The sequence below is a fragment of the Bos indicus x Bos taurus genome, chromosome 16, assembly GCF_003369695.1.
Source record: "Bos indicus x Bos taurus breed Angus x Brahman F1 hybrid chromosome 16, Bos_hybrid_MaternalHap_v2.0, whole genome shotgun sequence".
NCBI classification, from domain to species: Eukaryota; Metazoa; Chordata; class Mammalia; order Artiodactyla; family Bovidae; genus Bos; species Bos indicus x Bos taurus.
In genome coordinates this window covers 1,890,806-1,910,907 of record NC_040091.1, presented here as the reverse complement: position 1 = coordinate 1,910,907, position 20,102 = coordinate 1,890,806, and the positions used below count along the sequence as shown (strand labels likewise).

Here is a 20,102-nt window from a genome sequence, read left to right as displayed (position 1 = left end):
TCCCTCCGCCGAGTGGCTCCCCGACGGCCAGTGAACTCAGCGTTTCAGCCTTTGGGGGGGTGAAGGGTGACCTCAGGACCCCCTTCTCCACCACAGCTGCAGGCAGGTACATGCTATTCAAACTCGGGATCCCTGGCTCCAGCCTGGTCTGCTCTGGGGTGGGAAGGATGGTCTTTCCAGTGGCTTCCTCTGGGGATGTGGGAGTGGGTTGTGGATCAGGTCCCCTTAACACTCCCCTCCTGCTGCTCCTTCTGGACTCTGGGAGGAAGTCTGTGCGTTTGCACTTTTCATAGTAGGTTCTTTTTAACGATAAAGGCTTCAGTTGTAAAAGTGATGCTTATACTCATATTACATTAAAAGAGACCCATGGAGAAGGGAAATCGTTGTATTTAAGTGAAGAGAGGCTTAAATTTTAAAAATTAAGGTGATTCAAACAAACATTTGGAGGAGATGTAATAATCGTGTGGGTGGATGCTTGCAGCTGCCCTCTGTCTGTGCCACGCTCAGTCGCTTCAGTCGCACCTGACTCTTTGCAACCCTGTGGACTATGGGCCGCCAGGCTCCTCTGTCCATGGGATTCTCCAGGCACGAATACTGGGGTGGGCTGCCATTTCCTCCTCCAGGGGACCTTCCTGACCCAGGGGTTGAACCTGTGTCTCTTACATCTCTTGCACTGGCAGGTGGGCTCTTTACCCCTAGTGCCCCCTGGGAAGTGCCCTTTTCTAGCCCTTGCTTATTGCAATATTTCTTTACTCAGAAGTGACCCCAGGAACTCATCTGGGGTCTCCGACTTCTGGGTCTCAGAGGCAGATGGGACTAGGATCTGGTAAGCCTACCTGGAAGTTCAGGTGGGAATACTCCATTTTCTTTCCATCTTCCTGATCATGGCTAGGAAACTCAGTGTCTATCCTGCACTCGGTTATTGTCACAGAGAATCTTTTCCTAGCATCCACAGAAAGGCGAAGAGAAGGAAACTGAGGCTGTTGGGGGTAGGGAGAGAGAGAGAACTCTGAATGGTATCGGCTTTTCTACAGAAGAAACAGGGCTGAAATCCTATTGACTGAAGCCTTCCTTTCTGCCTCTGACCCTCAATAATGCAAAACACAGGTACCCCCAGCTCAGCTAGCATCCTTGCCCAAGGTCACTGGAGACCAATTGGACTGGGGGGCCTAGAAGGTCCTGGCATCTTGTAATGAACTCCAGTCTGCTCCGAACATGATTTCTTTAAATTCACTGGGTGGACTCCGGGGAAGGGAAGGCACTAGGGCTCTGACCACAGCCTCTCGACACCCAGAGGCATGCCGGGCTCTCGGGTGGACAGCCATGGAGACGCAGGCAACCACAGGCAGGCCCGGGGAGGCCCTAGATGCCAGACCCTGGCCAGCTCTGGCTCCCTGCACTCTGGTGGGAGGACTGCAGAATGCAGCTTACACGGATGGCGGCCCAGTTGCCCTTTGGGGGGCAGCCTCGGCCCTGCGGTGGATGGCCAGGAAGCCTGTGCTGAGGAGCTCTGTTCTCACCCAGACTAGCAGCATGGGTGCTTAACAGCACGTCACTGGGGTGGATGGAGTTAAACCTTTCCAGGGCCTATTTACTCCTGATCCTAAGTGACAGCTTGGGGAGGGAGCATCACGTGGCCCTGAAATCCCCTGGGAGCCGATGGAGCATGCCCAGCTGCTTCTGCCTGGGAAAGATGCTGGATCCTGCAGTCCCCGCAGCAGCATCCTCTCCCCGCGCCAGGGACCTGTCAGCCGGAGAGATGACTGATTAGACCAGACCAGACCCGAGCCCTGCGCCTCGGAAGGGGGCCCCGGGGGCGGGGAGGAGGACCCCAGCTGGCCTGAGCTGGGGGGAGGGCTGCCTGGGGGCTTGGAGAGGTATAGCTTTTCGGCGTGGGGCTTGCACCTCAGCAGCCGGTGAGTCTTTTGACGCATCATGTGGGCTGGCGGGGAGCGGGGAGCTTGGGCTCTGGTCGGGGCTGGCAGCCGCCTGCCCACCGTGTGAGTCTGGGCTGCTGGCAATGCGGTGCCACTGCCTTCCCTGTCCCTCATTCTTGGCAGCGATGCTTCAGGATCGTGGATGCTGAGAATGCTAATTTTATCCCTGTCTGTGCCCCCACCGCCACCTCCAAAACCCCCGGTGAAGGCTCATGTTGTCTGAATTTATTACATTTGAACCAGATCGCCTGTGTGAGGCCAGCCTTGGGGCTGCCAGCTTCCTGGGGTCCAGCCGGGGCCCCAGTCTGGCTCGAGCAGAGAGGCCAGCCCCACCCTGCCTCTAATCTTGCCAGAGGAGTGGGTTGAAGACCAGCAGGAAGGAGAGGTGGGGTTTGGGGGCTCAGGCTCAGGTCAGCCCCAGGGACCCACCTCCCTCAGCGTGGGGGGGTCGGGTATATATTTTATGGGTTAGAGGTTGGGGCTTACAGCCGCTGAGCTCTTTAATTCCTCGGGGGCATCTGACCTCTGGGTTCTCAGATTCAGTGGGGAGCCCCTGAGAGAGCTGGAGCCTGCTGCGTGGGCATCGGGGGATGGGTTTATCATGGAGAGGGCCAGGCTGCAGCCCCCAGAGTCTTGGGTATATTGTGTGGGGTTCTGAGCACAGGTTGGCGAAATGGCAGAGTAGGGTGATGAGCGGGGGGCCAGGGGAGAGTTGGACGGGAAAGGAGGAGAGGCTCTGGGAGATTCTCCTTCTTTAACGCAGGCACAGGGGAAGGAGTGGGGGCTGCAGCCTGGACCCTTGGAAGGCCAGAGGTGGGACAGCCAGGAGGGAGCCAGCCCCGGGGCGCAGGGCCGGGTCAGTGCTGAGCTGGGGGGAAGGTGGTGGGAGCAGGACGGGCACAGAGTCAGAGAGGGTCCCTGCCTTCAGAGCCTGGCTGTTCCTCCCGGGTCCCTGTAGGGCCTTTGCCCTCGGTCTGGCTCCCCTGAGGGTTTCCTGCAGGTAGGGCCGCGAGCCCTGGTGGAACAGCTCTGCCTGAGCCTGCTGTCCAGACAGCCTTGGGTGCATGGCAGGCACCTGTCTAGGACTCTCCCAGATCTGGATTCCAGGCCCCCCCGGGGGGGCCCGGGAGCTGGGGGCTCCCGTGGGCTCCCACCAGGAAGGCCCGCCCCTCTACCCACTGGCTCTGCCTCCCTGGCAGAGCAGACTGTGGTGGGGGACTGGAGCCATCGCCAGGTGGGGCGGCTGGGGGGCGAGCCTGGCACTGCCCCGGGGCTTGCCTGGCAGAAAACAAGGGCTCCCTGTGTCCTCAGCAGGGCGCAGAGTGCTGGGCTGCAGATATGAATTATTAAGAGTCCTTGGCTTTCCAGTCAGAGGCGAGGTGCTAAACGTGTTAGCGGCTGTGTAATTAATCCTGGGGGCGCTGCACAGGCTCGAGACAATGGGGGCCTTTTTTTCCCCTGGTTCGTCTTCTTTTCCTTCTTCACAGGAAGGTGATGGTGCAGGACGCATTACACAGATAATTACTTTTAACGTGTCTGCCTGGATTATTCAGTTGGGTTCTTCCTGCATGGTGTAAATGACTTAATTACCGAGGAAGTCAGTGAGCAGGCAGCCCCGAGAACGGGCTGACACCTCGCCTGATGGCCTGAGCCCGGGTCCTGCCTCTTCCTTCCGGGCCTGCCGTGGGTCCCCTGAGGCTGCCACACTGAGCCTGGACCCCCAGGGGGGCCTCAGGAGGGGGAGGCTTGCAGTGGGGGGAGAGGTCGCTGAGAGGCACCTCAGCTGCGGCAGAGAGTCCTGCTTGGGGAGGAGGCGGCATGGACATCAGCCCGTCAGTGAGATGACTGGGAGGCCAGTCTCCAACAGTTTAAAAAAAAAACCCACGTGTTTAGAGAGGAAAGAGCACATTTGGGAAACATTCAGAATAAATGGTGAGCAGAGAGGAAGCACGTTGAGGGCAGGCTGAGTGGGACCCACTTCTTGGCAGTCACAGTCCAGGTGGGCTCCTGCTCAGCACCCACGGCTCCAGACGCCTTCCAAACGCAGACGAACCCTCTGCAGCCTCCTTGAGGGGCGCATCTGGGTCCTACCCTCGCCTGGATAGTCCCAGTGACCGGGGCTCATTGACTCTCCAGGCAGCCTGCTCCACGGTCAGAACATTCTTCTGTCCTGAATCAAAACGTGCCCACTTCTCAGTTCCACCCTTTGGTTTTGATTCTTCGAAGCAGCACAGAACAAATCAGCTCTCTTTCCAAGAATGATAAAGATGGTTTTCTTCATATTAAAATAGTGCATAATAGCCTTTGGACATGATGTAGTTTATGTAATCGTATTTGTGTTGGACACTTAGGTGGTTACCCTTATTTTCTTTTTACAACTAACACAGCATGATCATTTTTTTGCATAGGGATTTTTCTGTATTTTGGATTATTTTCTTAGGATGAATGCTAAGACATAGAATTAATGTGATAGAGGCTATACATTAAGAAAAAATTACTATTCTGTGAGTATAAAACTAACACATAGTCATTAAGAATGTAGGGTAACCCATAAAGAAAACATTAAAATTAAGTGTAATTCTCTCAGAGATTTAATATATAATTTGAATATTTTGGCATATATATATTTTTGTGAATTCAGGCACAGACATATGACTATTTTTATTACCAAAATACACATATATACTGTTAAAAATTGACCAAGTATATATTTTTGTCACTTAAATAAAAAGCATTTCTCCATGTCATTAAGTATTCTTTTACAATATCAATTTTAGTGACTGGTATTTCCTTATAGACCTACTCCATTTATTTGTTTAACTGGCCCCAATGTTAAACTATGTGTTTCCAGCTTTTCACTTTTATAAATAATGCTACAGTGAACATATAAATATCTGAATCTTTGTACATATCAATAGCTGTTTTCCTTAGGTTACATTTCTAGAAGTGGAATTCCTATGTTTTAAAATAGGTTGACATATTTTGCCAATTAATTGTTAGAAACTACTAATTTACATTCCCAGCAGCTGTGTATAAGAATGTATTTTGTGGCATGAGCATCAGCGTTGACTATTCTGACTTTTTTAAGTTTCAATTCATTGTTTCTTGAGGTGGATGAACGTTTGTCTATTAGTTTTAAAATTTAAAATTCTAAAAATTTAAAGTGTGAAGGGTCGTCTGTTATCATTTGTTTGTTCAAGTCTTTGGCTTTTCTTAAAAGATAATTTAGTGCAGTTGTCAAGATTGCAGTTACAGGGCCAAACGAAGGCCGACTCTGGGTCCTGCCACTTAGCGGGGACGTGAGCTTGACCGCAACTTAGTCTCTCTGTACCCCAGTTTCTCCATCTGTAAACTGAAGATAATAATGTACCTTATCTCACAGACGTTTTGTGAAGATAAATGAGGTCACATATGTAAAGCGCATAGAATCATGCTAAGCAGAGTAAGTGACAGTATGTTTTTATTATCTTACAAGTGTCGATTTGCATGAGAAACACAGAAGCCAGTGTCATGCTTTCCCTCCCCGCCCCAAAATCCCCCAGGCACTTGGGAGCAGACGCCTCCGGTGACACCGCCCACCCCCTCAGGCTCTGCTGCCTCCCCCCAGGCTTGGTCTCCCCAGCACAGAGCTCGGGGAGGCAGCCGCCCCCCACTCCCAGGGCCACCCCGGGAGTGTCACGCTTCTGTGACTCCTTCTGGCAGGCGCTTGGACAAGAGAAATCGGCTCCGCTAGTGTCTTCTGCTAGCAGGACATTCCGCTGGAGTCCCTGCTGCAGCTGCCCAGCCCCTCACATGCTGCAAGGCAGATGGTATCCAGGGTGACATCAGATCCTTCCAGGTCACTTAATCTCTGTAAAGGCTTGGTCCTTATTGTATGAACACAGGATTCAGGGATGGGCAAGTCAACACTGATCTGACAAATATGGATGGATGCTGAGACGTCCCTCCTGCAGGGCCTGGGACCACCCCCTCTTCCACAGGGAAGGCAAGGCCCCTCCCTAACTGACATCACCATGTCCGCTCAGTCTGGCTCATCATTACCTGAGAACTTGAGTCTATAATTGCAGGTGCCAATTTGCTTTTAATTAGCCTAATGCTTGCAATTAGCTTGTTAAATTCAACCTAACCTCTAGTGGTGAGGTCATTTTTCCTGATTTTACTTGGTTCCTAGATCCTCATTAGTATCAATGGGCTCTCCACAGATTGCAGGCCAGTCTGCTTGTCTCTCCTAAAACTGCAGCTGCTAGCTGGGGAATTGAAGGGGTCACAGCAGGGAAGGAAAATCTGCTTTAGGTGAGGTGGGATGGTGGGTTGGGAGTGTTCTGATGGAAACATAGATTTGTTGGACTCACAAGTGGGGTCTAGAATCCAGGTTCCTTCCTTCTAATTCAATGTTCTTCCCCTTCTGAACCTCAGTTTCCCCATCTCTAAAATGGGAATAATAATTATTTGCCCTGCTTGCATCACTGAGGTTCAAATGAGTTAACATAGGAGGTGGGTGTGAATGTGAAGCAATATGAAATTACTTTATCACGTCAAATGTGAAAGTTCTTTAGAATTAAACAAATGATCCCAGCGTCCCTGGACACTAGTTTCTGGACCCATCTGTCTCTTCTCTTGCTGTTTTCTTGATTCTTGATTCCATTGTCTTTGTATCTTGTTCACTCCCCCCAAACCACGGGTGATTTGAAGGCATTGACATATAACAAATGCTCCATACATATTTTTGTTGCTCAGTCGTGTCTGACTCTTTGCGACCCCATGGACTGCAGCACGCCAGGCTTCCCTGTCCTTCACCATCTTCCAGAGCTTGCTCAAACTCTGTCCATTGAGTCGGTGATGCCATTCAACCCTCTGGTCCTCTGTCATCCCCTTCTCCTCCTGCCTTCAATCTTTCCCAGCATCAGGGTCTTTTCTAATGAGTTGGCTCTTCGCATCAGGTGGCCAGAGCATTGTAACTTCAGCTTCAGCACCAGTCCTTCCAGTGAATATTCAGGACTGATTTCCTTTAGGATGGACTGGTTGGATCTCCTTGCAGTCCCAGGGGCTCTCAGAGTCGTCTCCAACACCACAGTTCAAAAGCATCAATTCGTTGGCGCTCAGCCTTCCTTATGGTCCAACTCTTGGTTGGATATATAAAGATTTGGATGGGAAGAAGTGTGGCCCAAGGGATAGCATAGGGAAACAGTTATGAGAAAGCCTTCGATGGCAGTTGGCAGGGGGCGTTTACTTCCTGTCCTCCTCAGCCATGCCGCCTACTCCACTCCACTGGGCTGCTTCACGGCTGGAGCTGGTCTTGCTTGTTTTTGTGAAGTTCTGCACAGAGTCAGGCACATAGCAGTTGTTTGACACCTGCTTCATGACCGGATGAGTGAGACAGGGTAATGTGGTAGAGGGAGCGTGGAATTGGGTCAATGAACGCGATTGGAATCTTGGCCCCCCTGCTTTCTTTCAGCAAATATTTATTGTGTGCTTATTATGGGCCAGATACTAGGTTGTGAAAATGAATTTTAAAATTCGTGGTCTAGGAAGGGAGCAGACGTGTGCAATGATATATGATATGAGACATATGCGTTAGAGATACATGTGTATGATATGACACCTGTGTATGAGAGAGACATGTATTGTGTTTGTTTGTGGCCAAGAAAGACTCTGTCCCTGGGGGGTCAGGAAAGGACTCCTGAGGAGGGGCCTGAACCTGGTCTCCTCAGTTTGGGGAAGTCGCTTAACGTCCTTGGGGCTCGGTTTCCCAAGCTATTGTGTGGGGGAGACTAAAACATCCTTCATGGAGGTGAGGATGAAATGAAGTAAAATAACATGAGTAAAACGTCTGGCTCCAAATAATCTTTTAATAAATGTTAAAAATGTTTTCTTAAAGCCAGGCCACATACTTAGTTGGTGGAGGAGAGGCACTAGCCAGGGTCTCAAGGAATTTCAGAAACTGATTTTACAGCTTCATTTTAGCTCTGCTAGTTAATACCTGTGTGACCTTAAACAGGTTCCTTCTCCAAATCTCAGTTGCTGTGTCTACAAAGTACGGATAACTAATTTGTTATCTGGATCAACAGAGAGACTTCAGGCAAGGTACCTAGAACATGCTTGGTCCAAAGTAAGTCGGGGAAAATAGTAGCTCTTCCTTGTTATTATTAGCAACAGATTTCATGGAGAGACTACATCTGCATGCTGACACCACTGCATGCATGCTGACTCCCAGATTTGCTCAGAAAGGAAGGGGGGATGAGGGGGTCCGGGGCAAGACTGGGCAATAGCCAGCACATTCTGAGAAACGTTCCTCAAGGTGCGGTGATCAGAATTCTTTTGAAAAGTGTGGAGGCTACCAGGCTTGAGTGAATTGCTGAGGTTTGCTACAGCTCCTGTCCCAAGCTGGGAGAGCCTGCTTCATGGGAAACCGAGAGGCAACCCTCTGACAGCAGGAACTTAATTCCCTCAGGCACGTAGGGGCCGTTCCTGCAGGCAACATCCCAGTGGCTCTGTCGCCCGGCTGGTCCCCTGACCTTCCTAAGCAAAGCAGCCTGGCGGCCATGCTGGGTTGCCGTGGTAACTGGCGGCCTCCCAGCTGGGTTGCCCTGGTAACCAGTTAGCTGGTATTGGGGGAGGGGGATGGTGAGCTGGGGGAAATCAGCCTCAAAAGAGGCAGAGAAGGACAAGGGTGGGACCAAGAGGAAGACACATCCCAGATGCCCCCAGCATAGCCCACGTCTCTCCCTCGTGGGATGGGGAAATCCAGAGAAAGGCAGGTAGGAAAGGATGCTGTGTTGTCTCCCGCCCTGTGTGTGTGTGTTCTGGCGCGAGTCATCTTGAGCAACGCAGGATCCTCGAAGGTTTGATTGGGCAGCGCAGGAGCTCTCTCAGGCCATGACAAAGCAGGGAGGTCCAGAGACGGGTCCATGTCCCCATCCCGGTCGCACCACCCCAACGGTGCTATCCTCTCTGAACCCCAGTTTCCTCATCCATGAAATGTTAGCGCAGACCTTCAGGGCCACTGGAATGGTGCCCGGTCTGCCGGTGATGGTTCCCTCATCTTTCTCGCTGATTTTCTGTTTGGTGGACGCTTTCCAGCCCGTGAGCAGCCTGTATTGGAGGCCCACCCTGCTCTGGGCCCAGCACAATGGGGGAAGGAGATGGGAGGTTTGGAATTCTTGGGAACTTAAGACCTGTCTCTCAGCCTCAGGGAGTTTACCGTCCCAGTCTCCTGAGGGCAGGAAGCAAAGGTATACAGTCGGGAACATCTGCAAGAAAGTTTTCAAAGTAGAATCTAACTTAAATTTTTGCCGCCAGCAGAAATACATTTTCCATCACAACCCAGCAAAGGTGTGTGATACCCTGTGTCATGCATACTTCATGTCGCTTTTAAGTCTAGTCTGGTCTATTTTATTAAAAAAAAAAAAAAAGATATTTTGACCCTTCAGCTTGATTTCACACCCACCTGTGGTTTGAGAAACATTGAGAGAGACCCTGAGCTAAAGCTCCTTCCACCTTCCATGTGTGGGGTTGTCTGGTTGGCTCTTCATGATTGAAGTGTGTGAGGTAACAGAGGCTCTGAGGTCACATGACTTGCCCAGGGTCACAGATTAAAAGGCATATGGTTGGCGCAGGGTCACAGAGCCAAGGCTTAAAAGGGGGTCTGTGTGGCTCAGGTTTATAGTACCCCTATGTGTGCTGAATTTGTTGCCTATTTTCATTCTTGCTACAAGAGGATTCCTCTTCTAAACAGAGGTGAGGCTCCAAAGATCCCAAATGAGGGCCTGGGGCTGAACCCAGGCCTCAGTCCCTGACGTCTGCTGGGGGCCGAGGGGGCTATGAAAGCTGAGGCTGAGCCTGAAGCAGTCTGGGTGCTCCCTCTGTGTCTGTGAGGCTGAGCCTGAAGTGGTCTGGGTGCTCCCTCTGCATCTGTGAGGCTGAACCTGAAGTGGTCTGGGTGCTCCCTCTTTGTCTGTGAGGCTGAGCCTGAAATGGTCTGGGTGCTGCCTCTGCGTCTGTGAGGCTGAGCCTGCAGCGGTCTGGGTGCTCCCTCTGCATCTGTGAGGCTGAGCCTGCAGCGGTCTGGGTGCTCCCTCTATGTCTATGAGGCTGAGCCTGCAGCGGTCTGGGTGCTCCCTCTGTGTGAGGCTGAGGCTGAAGCAGTCTGGGTGCTCCCTCTGCGTCTGTGAGGCTGAGCCTGAAGCGGTCTGGGTGCTCCCTCTATGTCTATGAGGCTGAGCCTGTAGCGGTCTGGGTGCTCCTTCTGCATCTGTGAGGCTGAGCCTGCAGCGGTCTGGGTGCTCCCTCTATGTCTATGAGGCTGAGCCTGCAGCGGTCTGGGTGCTCCCTCTGTGTGAGGCTGAGGCTGAAGCAGTCTGGGTGCTCCCTCTGCGTCTGTGAGGCTGAGCCTGAAGTGGTCTGGGTGCTCCCTCTATGTCTATGAGGCTGAGCCTGTAGCGGTCTGGGTGCTCCCTCTGCATCTGTGAGGCTGAGCCTGCAGCGGTCTGGGTGCTCCCTCTGTGTCTGTGAGGCTGAGCCTGAAATGGTCTGGGTGCTCCCTCTGTGTCTGTGAGGCTGAGCCTGAAATGGTCTGGGTGCTCCCTCTGTGTGAGGCTGAGGCTGAAGCAGTCTGGGTGCTCCCTCTGCGTCTGTGAGGCTGAGCCTGTAGCGGTCTGAGTGCTCCCTCTGCATCTGTGAGGCTGAGCCTGCAGTGGTCTGGGTGCTCCCTCTGTGTCTGTGAGGCTGAGCCTGCAGCGGTCTGGGTGCTCCCTTGCTCTGTGAAGCTGAGTCTGAAGCCGTCTGGTGCTCCCTTGCGTCTGTGAGGAGAAGGGGAAGGAGAGATGAGGGCTGGGCCCGGCTGCACTGAAGCTGCCCCACAGCGAGCTCTCCTGGGTCTGAGCCTGTCAGGGTCCTGGGGCTCCCTCCCAGCACAGGCTCCTGGGAGATTTTCTGACAGGAAAGCCTTAATCCAGGCCTGGGAAAGCCAGTTTTTAACCATCCATTTCCAGCGTGATGAAGGACATGAAAGTCAGCCCAGGGCGGCCAGGTGCAGAGTAACCGCAGAGTAGGCCCTGCTGGGCCCCCGGGGGTGAGGAGCGACGGCCCCCAGAGGACGGACCCCTGGGAGTGCCTGTGACAGGTCCGAGGTCAGGAGCAGAGTAGGAACCCGAGCCCGTGGAGGAGCGTCCGTTTGCAACCTGTCTCCTCTCAGGGCCTGCGTTTCCGCCCGGGGCTCACCGGGGCGCAGGCCGTCCTCCAGTGGACCTTGCCCTTTGCAAACAGCAGAGCGAGGCGCTGCCCGCCAGGCCTTTGGGTGCATTCCCTCCTCAGTGTGGAGGGGAGGCCGGGGGGCTGCAGCTGTGAGAGGGCGCACCAGCCTCGGGCCCCTGCCCTGGTCCTCAGGCGTCTGGCCTGCGACTCCGCAGCCAATGTGAGGAGTGTCCTGTCCCAGCTGCTCGCAGCCAGGACCTTGGGCTCAGGGCTTGGGGCCAGCGCAGTGGGCGGTGCCTAGGAATTCTGCTGGGGCTCGGGTTGGGTGTGTGTCCGAGGCTGAGAGAGGGTGGGGTTCCGGTAAGGAGAATCAGTGCTTTGGGGTCAAATGAGGAGACTGTTCAGTGCTCGCAGAGGAACCGATTCACACGGGAGCTGGATGGATGTCTGTCTTGTAGGTACCCTTTCTCTCTGCATCTGTGTGTTCTGCCTGTGCCCAATTTGCTCTGTACTGTCTTCCCTTCCTCTTGTCCAGGTGACGTGATCACCCCTCTAGTGGCTCAGACGGTAAAGCGTCTGTCTGCAATGCAGGACACCCGGGTTCAATCCCTGGGCTGGGAAGATCCCCTGGAGAAGGAAATGTCAGCCCACTCCAGTATTCTTACCTGGAAAATCCCGTGGACTGCGGAGCCTGGTAGGCTACCATTCATGGGGTCACAAAGAGTCAGACTTCTTTCACTTTACTTATGAAGAATCTAGCATTTCTGAGATGATGGGCCACTCATCCTGGACCGCTTTGACAAGTGGGCGAGATTGATGGTTTTCTGCCCCTCATGTGACCCAAGTTTGAATGCGTGCTTATTAGCCACAGAAGAGATGATGGAGGTGGGAGTGAGGAGGGGAGACATAACTGTCTGCTTCCCCTTTGCTATGACACCCCCGATAGTCACAGCTCAGGTCAGCCTCGCAGGGCTGCCCCACTGGCCTCTCCCTGGGTGTCCAGACCCTACGTCCTTGGGAAAGGCAGCTGGCAAATGCTGCCTTCTCTGGAGGAGCGAAGGTGTGTGCATGTGCTGCTCGCATGGTCATGTGTAAGTGCAGCCGCAGGAGCCCTTCAGATCCTGTAGAGGGAGAGTCAGAGACGCTGAGGCGAAACCTTGGTGGCAGAGCCAAGCTGCAGCGGGGATCAGGGACCATGGGCAGTGTTGGTCCTTACAGCTCCCTTGGCCCATGCAGTGCTGAAGGAAGGCATTGTCTAACCAGGCAGCGGCTCCTTCAGGGGAGACAGCCTCCTTCAGCAGTACAGGCCTTCTCTGAATCCAGAAGCCAGTGTCCTCATTAAACCAACTTAGCCCTCTGGTGGCAGCCGGCAGGGCGGGCTTAACTCATTCCCTTATTTCCCCTGTACTCCGCTCCCATGTGTTTCTGCCCTTCCCCAGCAACCCCGTCATTGAAGTTACTGTGTGTGTGTGTAGACGTGAGCGTGGAGAGAAATGCAAGAGATGTCTCCCCTCCTCACCCCCGCCTCCATCATCTCCTCTTCTGTGGCTAATAAGCACGCATTCAAACTTGGGTCACATAAGGGGCAGAAAACCATCAATCTCGCCCACTTGTTAACGCGGTCCTGGATGAGCGGCGCATCATCTCAGAAATGCTAGATTCTTCATTAGTAAAGAGGGGTCATCACTTTGCCCGGACAAGCTGAAGGGAAGGTGGTACAGAGCAAACTGGGCTCAGGCAGAACACACATTGACTTTCCCCAGTGCCTCTGATCCCGCCCTTAAGGTCAAATGACTCAGCGTAGAAAGGAGGGTCTGTGCGGGGGCCCTACTGCAGGCGCAGGGAGCAGAGCTGGGAGGAGGAGGGGTCTTGGTTGATCTGCCGTCTCGTTCAGGGTTGTGCTTGTCAAGCCAGCCACGTCCATCCGCCCGCTAGGACTTGTGCTGTGGGCGAGGTTGTATCAGGGCAGTGTGCACGTGGGTTCTCAGGGACCGAGATGGAGGTCCCAACACGTGAAGAAAGAGGAAGAGGAGGGAGAAACTGAGGCCTCGGCACAGTGGCGATGGGAAGTGAAGAGAGGGTTGTCAGTGGAGGGAAGCCTTGAAGGGCGTGGGGCCGAGGTCTGAGAAGGAAGCCTGGATTGGCATGGACAGGACCAGGCTCAGATGCCTTCTGACGGGCTACCTCTGGTCAGCTGTTCTGGAGGCAGAGTGGCAGAGCATGGCAACTTAGCGTCTAGACCCTAGAAAGGACTTTCCTGAATTTAAATGGAAAACATCCTGATCAGGCCCAGCATCTTCAAATCTGGTATTGTCCAAGGCCAAGCCATCAACACTTGTACTTATTAAGTTATATTTTTAAAAGTGTCCTTTCATTGGCTGAAGCAGCCAGTTGGAAATAGAAGTTGCTCTGAAACATTTTCTTTCACATATGTCTTTTTGATGAATTTGTGACTCCTCGCAGTAATCACATTGTCTTGAAATAGTTGGTACAGGATGCATAGCTTCCCCCACTTCCCCTGGGTGCTCTGCGCTTGGGTTGGGGCAGTGTGCAAGAGAGTAAGACATGCAGCTGCTCTCCACCCAAGTCCTTTTGTGGGCTGAGATTTCAGATGATTTTTCCTCCTCCTGGTTTAGAGCCAGTCATTGGCTGAAGGATTTGCAGGGGGCCGTTTGACTGTGTTTTGTCCGTCTTTCTCTGTCTTTCTTCTTGGAGGTGTGGCTTTGTCACTCACTTCTTGGGTACTCGGATAATGTAGATAAAGTGCTGGCCCACAGCATAACTTAGGTAGGAAACACAGAACCCCCTTTATACTTTTAATGATGACTGTCTTTATTCTTAATATCTCCTTGAGAAGCAGTGAACTATTTTCAGCCAGTTTAGAAGAGTTTATCACTCCCACAAGAACCTTATGAGTTAACAGGTCAGAGGAAGGATGTGTCAGCAGAAGCTCATTTGCATGTTTCCCACAATCTTTCCTTTGGCTCAGTTTGCAGACATCCTAGGCAAGTTGTAGTGTGGGCATAGCTGTCACTTTCTCTCCATCACATCTACCAGAATCTGTGGGCAAGTCTGGGCTACATGTAGCTCATTATAAACACTGTGCTCGGATGTCAGAGCCTATTTTTCCAGATGGAGAGACCAAGACAGGAGAGGGACCTAGAATCTCAGCATTGGAAGCAGCCTTTCATTTGGTCCAACCTTCCTCCCAAATAGCAGCACCTAGATGTGTGACCAGCCAGCACTCTTGAGCCCCCAGTGACTGGGAGCACTGCTCTGTGAAGCAGCTTCATCTGTCGTTGGACAGCTTCAACTCACATCCTTCCTTGATACTGAACTCAAACTTTCCTTCTTCTACCATCCATTCTTTGGTTCTAGTTCAGCATCCTGGCCATCCTGACCATCTTTGCTGAGAACACTCGTTTGTTTTCAAGAGTCCAGTGTTAAGAGAGGGTGGCATGGTGGGAAAACATAGGCTGCAGGGTTCACCTGCCTGAGCTTGCACCTTCCTACTACTCATCAGCTGTGTGACCTGGTTATAATCCCAGCCTCTTCAAACCTCTGTAAATGTGTTCATCCATCTGTAAAGTGTGGATAATGATGGTACTTATCTCATGGGGTGGTTGAGAGACCTAACTGCATTAACATATGTAGAAGGCTTAGAACAGGGCCTGGCAACTGCAAGCTACTCTGTGCAAGTGCAAGCTTTTTATCTTCTCTTAAATTGTCTAGAATTGAACACAGCATTGCAGCTGTGGTCTGTTCAGTGGGACTCTGATGCCCTCTGCTTGACCGTCTCTTTCTGTTAGGTCAGACTCAGTTTGAAAATCACTGGTGTTTAAGTTGTGCTCATTGTGCGGAAATCCTCAGGTTATTTTCCCGTGGACAGTTGCTAGGTTTAGAGCTCTCCCGTCTTCTACATCAAAGACGTGCTCTGCTTTAGAGGGCAGGCCGGCGTCAAGGGGCGCCCCGAGCATCCCTTCCCGTTGGTTCCAAATGCACATGAGCCCTCGGTGGCGCTGTCTGGTCGTCTTTGTAAGACTACTCTACATCTGGTGTTCTACTTGGAAAATACCTTGACCCACGTGGGTCTGAAATAAAAGCCCCCACCCCCATGCGTCTCTCCTCTCTCAGGGGTCTCTTTCACTCTTCTCTGCTCATCTGGTGCACACTTGCTTGTCGGGTGGGCTGAGTGGGCACTTTTGGACTTTCCTGACCTCCGGATTCAGCTCCTGCACTTCCCAGAGTCCCCAAGCCATAGGGAAAGGGACACCAATGCCCCAGACGTATTCAGAGCGCCTGGTTTCACGGGTAGGCTTTGAGACCCTCTAAACCTTTGTTCTTTATAAGCAGCCTCTACATCGTTTGGGAATGTGTTAGAGATAGAGTCTCAGGCTTCACTCCTGATCTACAGAATCAGAATCCAAATTTAACAACGGCCCCTACAATGTCACATTAAAATTTGAGAGGTACTGCTCTGCATTATTCAACTTGGAGTAGGAATGAGGGTGAGGCGGGGAGAATTCTATCTTCCAAGATCTCACTGACTTACTAAAATCAGTCTTACTGACAAGGCTCCTAGGGACAAACATAAAACTATTTCTAGGATATTTGATCACTAACTGTCCACATGCCCTGTTGTTTCTTGGACTGCCAATAATAGGGTTTTTTATAAAACTCTCATGCCTGAAAAAAAAAAAAAAAACTAGATTGGATTTGAGTTTTCCTATTTTATTAGTGATAAGCTCTTGAGCATCTTTCAAAGCTTTGAATTATATGCACAATGGGAATCTTTTAAATGATAAGTGTAGGGTTTTACGTTTGATAGATTTCCTTTTGTCAGTGGTAGGCCACTGTTTCAGTGTGTGGAATCTTGATTCTGCCCTACGTGTGTTAGCCCTCCCTCTCGGCCTTGTCAGGAGCAAATCTGGTAGCCTCCCCTTCTGGGTCTTTATGCAAATTGTAGATGAACCCGTGGAACACAGCAGGATCCTGGCCAGACCCCGGTGGAGCTCATTCATTCGTTCCGCCAGCCTTGCTGAGCACAAGAGCTGCGCCTCTGCAGTCAGATGAGCTGGCTTGAGCTCTGCTTCTGCTGCCTGCTGCTTTCGTCACCTTTCGCAAAGTATTACCACGGCAGACTCCTGCTTCTTCATCTGCCGTGGAGGAAGCTGGGGGAGTCAGCGGGATCCCCTGGTGCACTAAAGAAGGCCTCCTCCCCTCCCACTCGGAGACCTGATCCAGTTAGTCTGTGGTGGTACCCAGGTATTAGTACTTTTAGAAGCTCTCTAGGTAATTCTCACGTGAAGCCGGATTGAGAACCCCTGGGCCAGATGTCTGTCCCTGCACAATCTGCTGCTCTGAGCTCAGAGGCTCCCTGGCAGCCTGACAGTCATCTTCTGGGGCCTCTGCCCCCGCAGCCTGAGCAGTACCGGCCGGGTCTGTGGTAGGAGAGAGGGTGCTGGTGCTGGGCAGGTCATGCAGAACTGCAGGGTACCCTTGTCTTCCCCAACCCTCTGGGAGAGGACTTGGGGTGCCCCCTATCAGCCATCTGCCCTTCTGCCCTTCTCTGGACAGTAGAATCATCTTTGACTTCTCTGACGTTAGCTTCTGTGTTTCGGAGCTTGCTGCTTAAGAAGAGTAGTCAAAGGCCAGTGGAGGTCAGTTTTAGCATCAGCCAGACAAGATGGCTCCCTGTCTGGTTCCTCTCTTTGTTCTCAGGTTCTGTGCCCCTGTGACTCAGAAGGTGACAGTCCCTCTGAGGCCTCCTCTTACAAACCTTCCCCTCCATGGGCTCCCACAGGCCAAAAGCTACCCCTGGGGCAGCCCCCAGGGACTTTGCTGGCAACACGTGGATGCATGCACACTCCTCTGACTTGGCACTGGGGTGGGGTGTCAGAGAACCTCCTTGCCTAGCCTGGCTCATTTGGGACTAGACTGGCCTCGGCCCTGGGGCTCAGGATGTCCCTTTGAATGTCCCTTCCCTGCTTCTGGGGTATGAGTGTGCTCAAGATCTGTGTCATCTTGTCCCATCCCCTTCCTCCCCGTGGTCACCGCTGGGTACCACTGCTGGCTACGGGAAGTGTCTCTGCAGTGGGCTTGGTAATTGGCGCTTCAGCTGGCTGATTGACTGTAATGCAGGCGAACATTTATTTACCCCGGCAGCCGCCTCTCAGACAGCCGTTAATTGCAGGCACAAGAGAGACAATAATTATGGGATAATGGGTGGTTTTTGTGGGAGGCCTTCTCCTTGCACTGTGTCAGCAAACATGGAGGGTTTGTTTCCTAACATTTGGCTCCCCTGCTGAGGAGATGCCGAAGCCCCATCCCACTCCCCCCCGTTCCTGTCATCCATCCCCCGACCCCTCCGGGTTTTACCCACATCCCCTGGGTGACATCTTCCAAAACATCATCTGCTAATTCCCATGCAGTCATGACCCTATTTTTAGGATTTGTAAGGTTGAACTGGTGCCTTTTAGAAAGTAGTAGTTAATTAACTCTTCCTAAAACAAGGGTGAGTAAATACCGAACTATGTGCTTTATTCCATGGGCCCTTCTGATCTTTGTTAATATTTTTACATAGTTATAATTAGCGTACAGCTCTTGTCCTATGCCCTGCATTTTTTTTTTTTGCTTAATATTATTTTATCTAAACACTTCCAGGTATAATGATGGTCCATAAATTTTTCATTTTAGATAGCCATCAATAATTCTGTCATGTTACTCCATGATTGTATTGCTTTTCTCTTATTACTGGAAATCTGGGTTGTTTCCAGTTTGTTGCTGTTATGAATAGCTCTGTTATTCATTTGTATGTTACTGATTTTTTTCTCCCAGTGGGTAAATTGAATTATGAGTTATATTGATCTGGCTTCATGTTGGGAAAAGTTGAGGGGAGAGGCGAGCTGGACGCTCCTGGAGAGTTTAACCTGTTCCCTCACCTCCCTCTCCCAATACTGATGCTCCGTCTTCTCACCTCTTTTCTCATCCATTTCTAGTAAGATTCTTGCTCCAAATCCCCTAGTCACAGCCCAGGCTAGTGAAGACGAGACTTGGTACTCTGGCAAGAATTGCTGCAGGTAGATCATCTCCAAAACACAGTGGCTCAGCGCATCAGCTTCCCTGGGTTTCCTGGGCTCAGCTAGGTGCTTACTTGGGCTTTCTTATGGTCATCTGAAGGCTGCACTGGGCCAGACAGCCGAGGTGGCGCCATGCATGAGTGTCCTCTGGGAGCTCGGCTGGAGCTGGCCACTTGAGCACCTGTGCGTGGCCTCTCCACGTGGCCTGGACTCCCCTCGGTGTGGCAGTTGGTTCCCAGAGGGAGTGACTCCAGACAGAGCATTTCAAGAGACCCAAGCAGAAACTTTAAGGCTTCTTATGCTGTAACCTCAGATGTCATACAACATCACTTCTGTTACATTCCGTGGGTCCACCCAATGCAAGGGGAGAGGAGCAGACTCTGTCCCCCAATTTGCAGCCATCTCTGATCTCTGTTCTTAGAGATGGAAAGTGTGTATGGATTCCTGCTAGATTCTGCCTTCAGAGAGGCCATGTGAGAGATGGAGCCCCTTGGCTTCCACTCTGAATCCTGCCTCTCTTCAGTCTTAGGAGTCCTGTGATCTCCCCTCAGAGCCTCTCTCGGGCCCTAAAACCATCAAACCTCTCTTCCGGGTCCCTCTTCTCTTCCCTTTCTTAACTCCCGAGGCTCTGTGTCTTTGTCTGCCCGTGTCTCACGCTGTTCTTATCACACATCATAGCACTTAGTTATTTATGGGCTTGGCTTGTTAGGTTGTAAACTCCTACTCAAAGGCAGGGACTGTGTCCCTCTCTTCTTGTTAACCTCTACACCCTACTCCAAGTGCCTGGAACGAAAAAAGAGCTGCCAAAATTCCATCCCATCCCCAACTTCAAACACTGACCCCTCCACTGTCTGTTGAATGAATCAGATCAGATCAGATCAGATTAGTCACTCAGTCGTGTCCGACTATTTGCGACCCCATGAATCACAGCATGCCAGGCCTCCCTGTCCATCACCAACTCCCGGAGTTCACTCAGACTCACGTCCATCGAGTCAGTGATGCCATCCAGCCATCTCATCCTCTGTCGTCCCCTTCTCCTCTTGCCCCAGTCCCTCCCAGCATCAGAGTCTTTTCCAATGAGTCAACTCTTCGCATGAGGTGGCCAAAAGTACTGGAGTTTCAGCTTTAGCATCATTCCCTCCAAAGAAATCCCAGGGCTAATCTCCTTCAGAAGGGACTGGTTGGATCTCCTTGCAGTCCAAGGGACTCTCAAGAGTCTTCTCCAACACCACAGTTCAAAAGCATCAATTCTTCGGCGCTCAGCCTTCTTCATAGTCCAACTCTCACATCCATACATGACCACAGGAAAAATGAATAAGTTCTCTTAATGGGAGGGTGGTGGGGGAAGAGGAGAAAGATCTATTGAACACTTGCTATATGGAGCTTTATATAAATTATGTTATTTAATTTTTAAAAAACCTGGAAAGTGTGTAGTGATATCTCAGTTGTACAGATGGTAAAGCTGAGGTTCAGAAATGTTAAATAATATGTGCAGGTGACAGCCTTAGGGTCGTGGAGTTAGAAAACTGTAGAGCCTAGGTCTTTGGGAACGTGGGGCAAATCTTCTCTCCCGTACACTTAACCTCTTAGAACCTTATTTATCTATAAAAGGGGGAGGATAGCTCTTACCTCATAGGGTGGTTTTGGATGAACTAGACATGCCACACATCCGGTGTTTGTTATAGAGTAGGCGTTCACTCCATATTGCCTACTGGGACCTGACTTCAGGTTTGCAAGGGCTTGACAGGCACTCCGCACGCTGGGGATGCTTCTGTGGCTAGCGGAGCAGCTGATGGCACGGCCCTGCTAACGTCTTTGGGTGCCTGCACTGTTCACCAGCACATACAGAACTGCTCTGGAACAGGCTTCCCAGTGACTCCTCGCCTCGCCCTGA

The 20,102-nt window shown here is 51.7% G+C and overlaps 1 protein-coding gene across 15 annotated transcripts in view; it reads left to right on the top strand.

The window, feature by feature from the left end:
• Window positions 1-20,102, top strand: part of PLEKHA6 (pleckstrin homology domain containing A6) — a 138,305-nt gene that overhangs the window by 14,739 nt on the left and 103,464 nt on the right. Inside the window, exon 1 of one of the 15 annotated variants that reach the window (XM_027564222.1) lies at window positions 1,545-1,916. The exons of 13 other annotated variants lie outside the window; for them this stretch is intronic. The gene's annotated coding sequence lies outside the window, so the exon portion shown is untranslated. Of the gene's footprint in view, window positions 1-1,544; window positions 1,917-8,625; window positions 8,696-20,102 lie in introns of those variants that run through there. One more of the 15 variants, XM_027564212.1, reaches the window with a different exon arrangement.